Source organism: Polistes canadensis, unplaced genomic scaffold, assembly GCF_001313835.1.
Source record: "Polistes canadensis isolate GaletaPanama2010 unplaced genomic scaffold, ASM131383v1 scaffold_24, whole genome shotgun sequence".
In the NCBI taxonomy this organism is placed as follows: Eukaryota; Metazoa; Arthropoda; class Insecta; order Hymenoptera; family Vespidae; genus Polistes; species Polistes canadensis.
The window spans coordinates 66,186-78,585 of record NW_014569571.1 but is presented as its reverse complement, the minus strand read 5'-3'; the positions used below and the strand labels follow the sequence as shown (position 1 = coordinate 78,585).

General features: G+C 29.2%; 1 long non-coding RNA gene across 1 annotated transcript in view; it reads right to left on the bottom strand.

Annotated features, from left to right (window-relative positions):
* The window catches only part of LOC106783654, a 60,357-nt gene extending 52,317 nt beyond the window's left edge, over positions 1–8,040 (bottom strand). The window contains exon 1 of the long non-coding RNA XR_001381336.1: positions 7,307–8,040. This is a non-coding gene — a long non-coding RNA (uncharacterized LOC106783654). The remainder of the gene's footprint in view (positions 1–7,306) is intronic.
* Between the last annotated feature and the right edge of the window lie 4,360 nt (positions 8,041–12,400).

The following is a 12,400-nucleotide window of genomic DNA, read 5'->3' as shown; positions in this document are numbered from 1 at the left end:
TAAGTATCAATTACGAATATATATTAAATATATATTTTATATCGAAAATATGAAATATATTTGAAAAATATATGTAAAAATTGAAAAAAAATTACACGATTGTATCCAAATTCTTGTTAACACCCTCGTTTATGTTTAACCTTTTGTTTTGTTTTTTAATCGAAGATTTATAAGAAGAAAAACAAACATGTCAGAATGCCAAAGATTTTCTCAAAAAAACGGCGTAATCATTCAATTTGATCGATATTTTTTTTGTCTATTATTGGAAAAGCAGCAGTTAAAAGAAAAATAATAAAGAAAGATGGCTGCGTTAGAAAAAGTATTGCCGTGTCTTTCTCTGTAATCGGTTGGAACGCTAGTGCAATCGCGAGTTCAAGATAAAAGAAGAAATATCTAGAGAAAAAGGAGAAGAAGAAGAAGAAAAAAGAAAAATAAGACGCGTCGAGAGAAAACGAAAGCAGCATCACGAAGCAGTTGAAAGATTTTTCCACGAATTTCACGCATCGCGAAGCACGTCGCGTGACGCCGGGACGAAGACGAAGATGAAGATGAAGATGACCCCTCGTCTTATCTTTTTTTACTTTTCTTCCCTTTCTTTCTTTATTTATTTCTATCATTCTTTTCTTTTTTTCTCGTTAATTCGAAATTTTTATTCTTATCATTTGAATTTTTGTGAACCAATGTTGAACATTTAATAATATCAATGAAAATATGTCTTTAATCTTACATGAATTTTTTATATATTTTATATATTTTTTTATATATTTTTTTTTATATTTTACAAAATATTTTTATTATTATTATATAATTTTTGGAAAATCATATATTTTTATCATAACATTTTATTTGAATTGCTTTCTTTTCTCTTTTTAATAAAATCCTTAAACTAAATTTAATCAAATTTCATATATCAGATTATTGAAAATTGCTAACTATATAACTTGGCTTAAATTATTAATTAATTATGAAATAATTTTCATTCGATCTTAATCCAGTAATCAATTCTACCCTCGTGAAATTGTTGGAGAAAATACGAAAGAATTGATCTACGGCACCATTAAAACGTCATGTCTGTATAAACAAATGTATGTGTAACTATCACATAACACAAACACACACGTGTATACACACAGAGAAAATTACTAATTGCAAATCTTAACGAAGAGGAAAGATTAAGTATATCATAGAAAATAAAAAGAACGAAAGATGGAGTTAACAAAAGTTGAGATTGACGATGAAATAGCGATCTATATATCTCATGGTTTAAATCATAAACTTTTAATTGTGTTCTCTGTAAAGTAAAACAAGAGCATCCGGACTCTCGATTGAAATTAATGCACACGAACGACTTCGTTCATCCTCGTAGGTGTTTATTACTTCTCAGAAGTCTAAGATGAAAAGAAAAAGAAAGAGAAAGAATGATAAAAAGATGTCTGAGGTTAGATAATAATTGAGATTTACGGTATCGATAGTTGGTCCTCGTAAAATCAACGACATTCCATTCTTGTGTCATTCGTTTAAATTTCATGTCTACTTTTTTTCCCCTCCCCCCCCCGCCCCCCCCATCAAAACACACAACAAAATTTTATTACTACTAATACATTACTTCTATTATTATGACTAGCATCAATACTTCTACTACTTTTATTACTACATTATTTCTGTTTTCTACTACCATTAATACTTCTACCACTACTAATACATTACTTCTATTATTATGACTAGCATCAATACTTCTACTACTTTTATTACTACATTATTTCTGTTTTCTACTACCATTAATACTTCTACCACTACTAATACATTACTTCTGCTTCTATTACTATTAACACTTCTACACTACTATTACTATTACAATACTTTTATTACTACTACTATTACTCTAACATTATTGCAAATATATTAATATTATCATTACATTATTACTACGATTACAATATTTACGTTACTACTACATCACTAATACTATTGCTATTAAAACCAAATCACTATTACTATAGCTAGTTGTAGTAATACTTGTACATATACTATCAACCATTATTGGTGTAACCTAACTAAAATAAATGTTCTATTTCTATCTTCTATCTTTCTTTTTCATAATAATCATCTTCATCTAATCATAATCTTCTTCTATTTATCATCCGGAAGAAGATTCTTAAATTCCTATCCCCCATTTTAGCCGTTAAATTTACTGGCTAAAAGCTCAATAAGAAGCATAAGAGAATAAGAGGCGACGTTTAATGTCGAACATCACGTAACTCGATCGCTTTAATTATTTCCGTTATTAACAGAACGATGTCAAAAGTTTTGTTTTAATTTATTAATTTTTTGTTTTTTTTTCATATGTCAGATAATTCGTTTCCATGAGATGTTACGATTACCACCGAGCTAATTATTTTTTTATTAACTTTTAGCACAATTTAGTTTTTCCCATTTGTTTTTTATCTCTTTTTTTAAACCACATATGTGGATACGCACGAGTTGCTATGGTTTTTCTTTTCTTTTTCTTTTTACAAATTTTATTATACCTTTAAATTCAACCCGATGCTAAATCTAAGAAATATTAATATAAAAGTTATCAAAAGCAAAAAAATAGAAGAGTACTAGTATTGATTATTTCGAAATAAAATATTAAACAATATTTTCAAAATAAATAATAAAAAAAGAAAACAAAAAAATCATTTTATTCGTTTAAATATAAAAATACTCGAGATATTTTCTAATTAAAAAAAAATAATAATAGCAATAATTTTATTAAATTAGATATATAAAAAAGTCCGAGAGAAAAGATTTGGAATTAATTTTTAAATTAAAAATACGATCGTTCAATGCAGTATGTTTATATTTTATTTGACGTAATTCAAATATAAATTAGTACAATTTGTGATATTATTTATTAGCCAAGGAGAAATACCAAACTACCTACGTAAATGGATAAATACGTGGACACGATATATCAATGAAATAGAAAAGAAAATGCCCGAAGGATGCATACACGGATGGAAAAAGAGAGAAATAGAGAGAAAGAGAAAGAGAGAGAGAGAGAGATGGTTAGATGATGTGAGCTGTAGGAACTAGCTGTAAATTAACCACACATGATCGGTGCTCGGCTCGTCTCTTCTAAGCTCGTTCTATGGTCTTACCTTCCGATCCTGTCATCTCGAGGTACGTATATCTTCAAACGCGTGCACACTCGAATAAACTTAGAACAGAGAAAGAGTATGAAAGAGAAAGAGAGAGAGAAAAGACACAACACAACTCCCATGAAATTTCATTACAACCTTTACGTGTATAGATTTATGTACAATGCATCCACATAATATTTATGTTTGTGTGTGTTACCAATTCTCATACTCGTATCTCTTCATTTCATTTACTATCTCTCTCTCTCTCTCTTTCTTTCTTTCTCTCTTTCTCTTTTCCTTCCATTCTCTTTAAAAGGGACAATATATTCCTAGCTGTTAAAATCAAATAACTTCTATTGTAATTTTATATCAATAATTCTGATCATTTACACACACACACAAACGTGTATTTCTATTTATTTTAATCAGACCGTTCGACGCATGCACGATGAATATGTTGCTTATGCAAATTTAGTTTACATCGCACACATTGTGTGTCAATGAATAGTAAATTTCAAAGATACTTTAGAAATTGTTTTTTTTTTTTTAAATTGAATACTTTGAAAACAATTTGTTTATATTATTTTTAACAAATTATATATTCCATTTTTTTTGTTTTTTTATTAGATTTAAAATTTGTAAAAGCATTCGTGTAGATATATTCACGCATGATTATGAAATTAATTGGCATAGATATATACACCCATACTTTCAATGAAAGCCACAATTTGTGAAAATTATTGTTTATCTTATGCAGAATGGAATGTATTTGTTATTTTTTTTTTTTTTCAAACAATTTAAACTCACCCATACATTCATTTGTAATTGTTTTAAATAATTCGCGAAAATTATATTATCTACAGTTTGTAGATAGTAAATATACTTTAGTTATTATTTTCTTCTAAATAATTGAAGTAGAAAAATATATCGAAATATATTTTATTCCCTTACGGAAGAGAGGAGTAAATCGTAAAAAAAAAAACAAAAAACAAAAAACCAAAAAAAAAGTAAATTGCACGTAGAAAAGTACATGGAAAAGAAGGACACATGCAAAGACCATACGCAAAACAGTGTAAAATTCTAGCCCGAGTGCACTGTGGTTAATGTCCCGTTTGATTGGTCGCCGATAGGATAGTACGTGATCGCGGTGAAAGATCCGATCTGCAACGCACCAAGGATCAAGGCCAACGTCACCACTCTCCCGATCGATACATCTATAGATCCATAGATCTATAGATCCTTTCATCCTCTTATAATGCAAACGATTATTTCTTCCTTTTTTTTTCTCTCTCTCTCTCTTTCCAAAATGATTATCAATTCATTGATCATGTTTTTACAACTATTTCTTTAGAAATTCTTCAAATGTTTGTTCGCATGATTAAAAATATTTTTATTATGATTAAAATTAAGATAAGTAAGATTCTAACGATACTCGAGAAGCATAGCACATAATTAATAAATTCTCAATGAAATTAAATTTTTAAGAAGATCGAAGAATTTTCGATTCATCATTCGTATTTATTACAAAAATCAAGAAATATTTGAATACTATGATATTATGTGAATGCAATGAAATATTTTATCCGTGTAAATGTATAGAAATAATCGAGATATTTATCAAAGAATTATTCTATTCGATTCGATCTATACACGGTTAACATTCTTTTCTAAGAATTAATTTCGATAATTAGAAATACTTCAATGTACCCATTTTATCATATAAGTAGAAAATATAAAATACAATAAATACAAATAAATAAAGAGAGATAATCATCTCTAGATGAAAATTAATCTTAATACACAAAGAAGATTTACTCTAAACGTACTCTAACGAGGAAAATCAAAAATATATATATATATATATATAACATTTCCAAGATAGTCGTAAGAGATAAAATTAATTTTAATATACAACAAATTATATATAATATAACATATAATAATACAAAGAAGAAAGAGAGAAAGAGAGAGAGAAGATAGATAGATCCCAAGTAAGAGATCAGAAATTAAAATGATTATACTTAAAGATTAATCTCGTAAAAACGTTCATCACGCCTACGCGTGATTTCTCTTCCTTTCCTCTTTCCATATTTCTATTTTTTTCTTTCTTCTTTATATATAAAATATTTTTGTTTAAATTCTTGATCGTTTTTGCACGTTCTATCTTTTTCTCTCGTTAGTTAACGTTCCAACAAGAGGCAATAATACATCCAGCTATAATAATAACGCAAGTACGCGAATAATCTGGGATTGGCAACGCCCTCGCTCGCGCAAACCTTCTTCAAGTTTCGCGTAATCGATGCCTGATGAAGGAAAGGCTGCTAGCTAGCTTCGGAAAGGTAACTCTCTGAACAGATGAGAGAAATCTATCGTAACGGCATCATCGGCCCGTTGCCGATGCCAGGTAGGCAGGTATGCGGTAACGATTGTCCTTTTCTTCGGATCTAACGTCCAACACGATGAGGAACGAACTTGCCAGTATTTATTTTTCCTCTATTCGAACGGTACACAAGTTTTGTTTCGAGGTATTAGAAAATTATTTAAAAAAAAAAAAAAATTAAGAAAGAAAAAACAAGTGACTGACAGAATTATAGTCAGTATTTCACATTCTATTCTTATTAAAAAAGAAAAAAAAACTACCTACTAAATAAGATTATAAAATTGTTCAAAGAAATATAATTGAAGTAAGAAAATGAAAATTATAAATGAAAAGATGAATGAATTTCATTAATTTGTGTGATTAATAAAGTAGTTTAGTAAAGTAATTAGTAAAATATTTTAGTTGTTTCTATAAGTTTATTTGATTTTAGATTGAAATTATTACAAAAATATATATAATCGAAGTTAGAAAACAATTAATAAATATAATATTAAATGAAACAATATAAAATTATTTGACAAGAAATTAATTCCATTTAAAAGAAGTATAGAAATTACTTAAATAGCACAAACATAAGATTTGTTTTTTTATATTATGAAAAATTGTTAAAATATCCTATTGAGAGCTTATAATTATTCACAGTAATGGATATATACATATATATATATATATATATCTGGGATAGAAATAAGAAGAAATAAATAGTAAGTGAGAGGATGAATGAAATGAAATAAAAGAAAAAGTGAAAATTTCACCAAGTCAAGATGAAACATACAACTTCCCTCGTACAAGTTTCTAACAGGAAGATCCTATCAACTCGATATGATTCTTATCTTTACCAAAAGAAAAATAATTAAAATCATTTTCCATGTAATCCGTATAACATACATACATGGTCAATATAACCACGTGTGTATGCATGTATGTATATATGTATGTATAAACGTAGTCTTCGAATGAAGGGAAGATTGAATAGCTCTCTTTAACCGGATAATAGATTAACGAGATACACGAGTTTCATGGTTAGATGCATTTGCTTTTAATGGAGATTACGTATTTTTGATAAATTCCAGAATATCTTCTCAATCTCTCCTCTCATTCTCCTCCTGATCGATCGATTTATCCAAACGATTATTAAGTAAGATGATTATTATAGTTCACCCCCACGTTATTATTTTTTTACAGAAAAAAAAAAAAAAAAATATATTTATAAAAATGAAAAATAACAAATCGTTTTAGAGATCATTTTTATCTGTTACGTATTTGTTAGATAAATAAGTATAGATATATTACGTATTTTTTCATTAATTCTATAACACGATTACGCTTGCTCCAATAATTTACTTTAACTAAAAAACATGATAATAATAATATTTACAATTGAAAAAGATGGTAATCACAAAAAAGAAATCATTCGTCTTGTTCATTTCGTTTAAAAAAAACAAAAGTAAGAATGAAGATTACGTATTCGTATAATAAATTTCAAATTATCTTAAAACATTTTTAACACAATCCATTTTTCTCGAAAAGATTATACAGTAGAAAATAATTATATTAACTGCAATAATATTAAATTAGAGCGACAAAAAAAATCATAAACAGATCATTTATCAAATTTCCTATAACGAAAGAAAAAGTAAGAATCTATTTAAGAGTTGCATACAAGAACGATGCAATTTTCCTGACATTTAACGTTATTATAATTAAAATCTATATAACTGTGTTAACCACATTATCCAACTTAAATTATTATATAATATCAAATTATAAAATAGAAAATCAATAAAAAGAAATCACTTACAATCTGATCGTCCAGTCCATCTTAATTCCAGCGATGATCATCCTGCTTTTTCTTCCAATCTCTCTCTCTCTCTCTCTCTTTTTCTCTTTCTTTCTTCCTTGCTCTTGTTGATCAGTAAAGAAAGAAGATGATCTCTTCTATCCGTTCTCGATGTAACACGTCTTGTACCTTTTTTTGTCTCTCTCTCTGTTTTTTTTTCTTTTACTCTCTTTTTTTTCTTGGTTGTTTCGTTCACGAATCACAGAACACTTCTTCGGTGTAGAAAACGAAAGGTATATACTATTCAAGTATATAATCCGTGTATTCAACGTGTATATGTATACTTGTGTGTGCACGTGTGTGTGTGTGTGTGTGTTAATGTACGTATATATAAAAGTATTACTTGAGAATCTTATGCGTTTCCGCACACCACTTTTCCTTGCAGTCGAACGATTGCGTTATACTACTACTGTTACTATTAATACTACTACTACTACTATTATTATTACTTCTACTACTATTACTATTACTACTTTTATTATATAATATACTAGTACTACTTGTATTAAAATACTAGTATCTTACTTTGTATTCAAATACTAGTATACTACTAGTTTGTATATACGTGTGGTAGTATACTGCTGTTCAACGTTCTTCCGAGTGTTCTTCTACTTATGTTAGTTTTCTTCTTTTCGCCCACTAGCGCGTATCGGAGAGGATCCGGAAGTTTTGAAGTAGTATTATAGTTGTCGGTGATGGTGATGATGATATTACGGTAAAATAGAACGTTTATATATTTTTTATTTCTTTTTTTTTTCTTTTTTTTTTTTCTTATATTCTATCTTCTTCTATCACGTATAAATACAAAAAAGTATTCTTCATTATCCTTATTCTTTTGTTGTTGTTGTTGTTCTTCTTCTTTTACTTCTTCTTGTTTTTCTGATTTTATTTTTTAACTCTTTCTCTCTCTCTCTCTCTCTCTCTCTCTAAGTATCGTTTTCCTCAAAGCTCGATGGTAAGAATAATTGAATGAACCGATATGTTAGGGTTAATAATAACGTTATATTTAATCTTTAAGTTAGATTAGAAAAGTGGTTGTGAAAATTGGAGCAACAACGATCGAGTGTGCACGTTCCCCGATCGTCGTGAAACACTCTCTGCTGCGCTAAGATATTCGTTCTCGTAGCTGCTCGTCTTCCACGGCGTTCGCGAAAGGTGGGAAGAGATGAGTAGTGAAGTGGAGGAGGTGGAGGTGGATGTAGAAAGGTGGGGTGGTGGTAGAAAGGGTGGTGGTGGTGGTGGAGGTAGAGGAAAGCAAAAGAGGTGACTGTGACGAACACTATGACGAACAAGAAGAACAAGAATAAGAGGATGGTGATGATGGTGAAGGTGGTGATGATGGTTGGTGGTGATGGTGATGGTGATGGTGGTGGTGGTGGTGGTGGTGGTGGTGGTGGGTAAAAGTAGAAGTCCGCGAGAGGATGCTCACCGAGTGGAGCACTGCGTCGTAATGACATGCTCTAGGAGTCTCCACTCGGTTTTGTAATAACCACGGTAAAAAGTGAATTTCCCGCTTGGTGAAGAAGGGAAGTGGGGAAACGTTCTAAGGACCAATCGCAGGAACATCGAGCTTACTTACCTTGACCAATCGCAATCCTTCCTACACCGGAATACAACATACCGATATATTCTTCCTTTATTGGCAGCCGGATGCTGCCGCATCAGAAAACATTACTCTTATTATTTTTCATTTTTATATATATATTTATAATCTTTCATTTATCTTTTTTTTATTATTATTTTTTCCTTTTTCTATCTTTTTTTTATCAATAAATGATACATATTATTTTTTATTCGAATTTTTAAATATACATGATTCGGATATCAAATATTACAATTCTTCCCCACGCAATATTATATATTTATTATATAAACAAAAAATATCATATAAATAGTCTGATATGAATCTCTGATCAAAACAATTATGTTTTTATTTTCTTTTGTAAAAACGCAAACTATCATAAATTAGATTACTATCTGCGTTCATTATTTTCACGTTTCTTTTTTTATTTTTATTTTTTTGTTCAAACATTCAACTTCAGTATTACAGAATCAATTTATTATTTTGACCTAGTAAAAAATATATATATAAATAGAGAAACGTACAAATTATTTATAATATGTTTTAGTATTAAAAAGAAGATTAATAGAGAATATGTGGAATACGTTTTACGTTATTTCATTTATTTCATACGATGAATGTTCTCGATCCTATCGGCATAGGGCATTAGAGCGGAAAGTTAAGAAGAAAGAGAGAAGAGGATAAATAGAGTAACAGAAAAAAGATAGAAACAGATTGCGGATAGAAAGAAAGAGAGAAAGAGAGAGGGAGATAAAGATAGAAAGAAAGAAATACCTGGGAGGAAGGGAAAAGGGCCATTGTCTTTTCTTCAGGCTACTGACGCCACCGCTACGTCCTCGTCCTCGTCGTCGTTGTTGTTGTCGTTGTCGTCGTTGTCTTCTTTCTAGTATCATCCTACTCAAAAGAGAAAGAAAGAAAGAGAGAGAGAGAGAGAAAGACTACACTGTCGCTGTTCGCAAAACGTTTCCTACGAGATTCCGCTTCTTCGCACTCACCTAACGGCATCCTTCGCATCCTGCAGGGAAATTACCGAACTGCTTTTGCTCGCCCAAAGGAATCCGTTTGGTTTGTAAAGAAACAATGGGAAACTATGCGTGTTCTGACACGCGAACATATTTCTTTTTTTTTTTCTTTTCTTTTTTATTTTATTTTACGATCTTCCCCTTCTTTTTCAGTTATTTTCTTTCTTCCTTCTTCGTCCATCCATTTTTTTCTTTTAATGCAGTTTAGAAAAATAAATAATAAAGAAACAAAGTGAAATAGATTATGTCTTACTCGCGATTAGTACGCGATTATTTTGTGTATTAGTTTGATTGAAAGAAAATTGTTGAGTATTTAGGATGAAAATAAAGGATTAATAAGGAAGGATTAAAAGGAAGACTACCGTACATTTTTTCTTTCTTTTATTGTCTCCCAATATTAATTAAATATTTGCAATGAAAATAAAGGTGTACGAGAATGGGGGTACGTTATCACATTTTTTTTTTGATTTCACAATTCTCATCGTTCACCTTTACTTTCTTTTTATCATTATCCCTATTTTGTTATTACTAAACACTCATAAAAACAGTTCAATAAAAAAATGTTCGCGTAATCTCGATAATAAAAATATAATTTTGTTGCATATATTTCCGAGATGAATAAAATAATTTATATTAAAATTTTCTTTATATTAACTTATATTCATTTCTGTTAAATTTAAAAAAAAAAAAAACTGTGAACTCGTCAAAAAGTAGGTCGTTACATATGTGAACGTGTCTCTCGTAATAGATTATTATAAATGAGGATAAAAAATAATATTATTTGATATCTATATAATTTGTATACCAGATAATATGTGAAATAATTTTACTTGGAAGATATGAAATGTGGATACATTTATTCTACCCTGAGAGACCTTATTTAGAGTATATTATTTTCACGTTCAAATTATATATGTATATAATCTTATTCGAGTCTTAAGACATAGTATATAAACCTACATACGAGTATATTATACATAAATATAACATATATATATATATATATATAAAAATATATATAAATATATGTATATATATACACATATATACACATACACATAAATGATTGGTCTAATCGCGGAAACGAATCAGGCTCGAAGGCAAACATATCGTTATCTCTTATTGTAAGAGGCGTAATACCGGGGTGGTAAACACATATGAGTTATTTCAGGGAGAAATGAGAAAGAAAACGAGAGAGGGAGAGAGAGAGAGAGAGAGAGAAAGAGAGAAACATAGATGCAATTAACTGTGTCATACGAACGTCCCAGTGCTCTCGTAAATGTGCAATTAAATGAACTCTCTAATGAGCAACCATAAGGTAATTACACCGACACAGTATTTCAATTACACGCGCGTAAAATATTCTTTTCGTATTTGTTACATTTTACAATTAAATCTACGTAAGCAAGCATACACGTATATATAAACCTGCATTATTTTTATTTATTTATTAGAGAAATACCCCTGCATGATCTATTTTATTTTTATTCATTTATTTCGTTACTCTTTTTTCTAATTGATTAGTAAATAATCTTTTTGTATCTTTAATTTGTATTTTTTGTCTTTTTTAATATTAACCTAATTATTTGTTTTTGTACTTGTATTTTTTATTTTAGATTAGCATTAGAAATAATTGCGTAATTGAAGATAATTTTATTAGAAATCTTATTTTTGTTACTAGTCTACGAAATACGAAGATGGGTTGAAAAATTGTGTAAAATATAAAAAGAAAAATAAATAGAAATAAAATATAAAAATGAAGTGTGAACTTACAAAGTTAGGCTCCAAACTTGTCAATCCATCCGCGTATTAAAATAAGAAATAATAATTAAATTTAAACAAAATTTGATACATTTATATAATATATAAAATCATTGATCTAGAAAACATATTTCACATATTATATTAATATTAATTCAAAATAAAAATTACTACACATATACCGCTAAATAAAATGATTTAAGATAATTCGATTAATATAAATTTACGTATATGGTTTTAAATTTTATTTGTTGTTCAAAGTTGTTAAAATGATATCGATATAAAAGATGTTTCAAATAAATCCAGGGATAATTTTAAAACGTTCGCAATATCCTTTGAAAGTTTTAAACCGAACGCGAAGAGGATACGAGAGGAGTATCCAACTTCCTCAAGTTGGACTACTCGACAAAACGCATAGGGAAACGGCAAAAGTGCAACCCGTCGTTTGGCGAAGTTGCTTCCGCGAATATTCCGTGCTCTTGGATAACGGGAAAATCTATATTCCCAGTGGGAATTGACGAAATTGACGTTCGAGCAAGCGCGGTCAGAAGTACTATACCTAAAGTAGTAGTAGATTTGTCTGAATGTGTATATATATATATATATATATATGCATGAGTGTGTGTGTGTATGTGTGTTTGTGTTTACGTAGATCAAGTAAACTTCCGTGGAGGCGGCATCTTCCTTTTC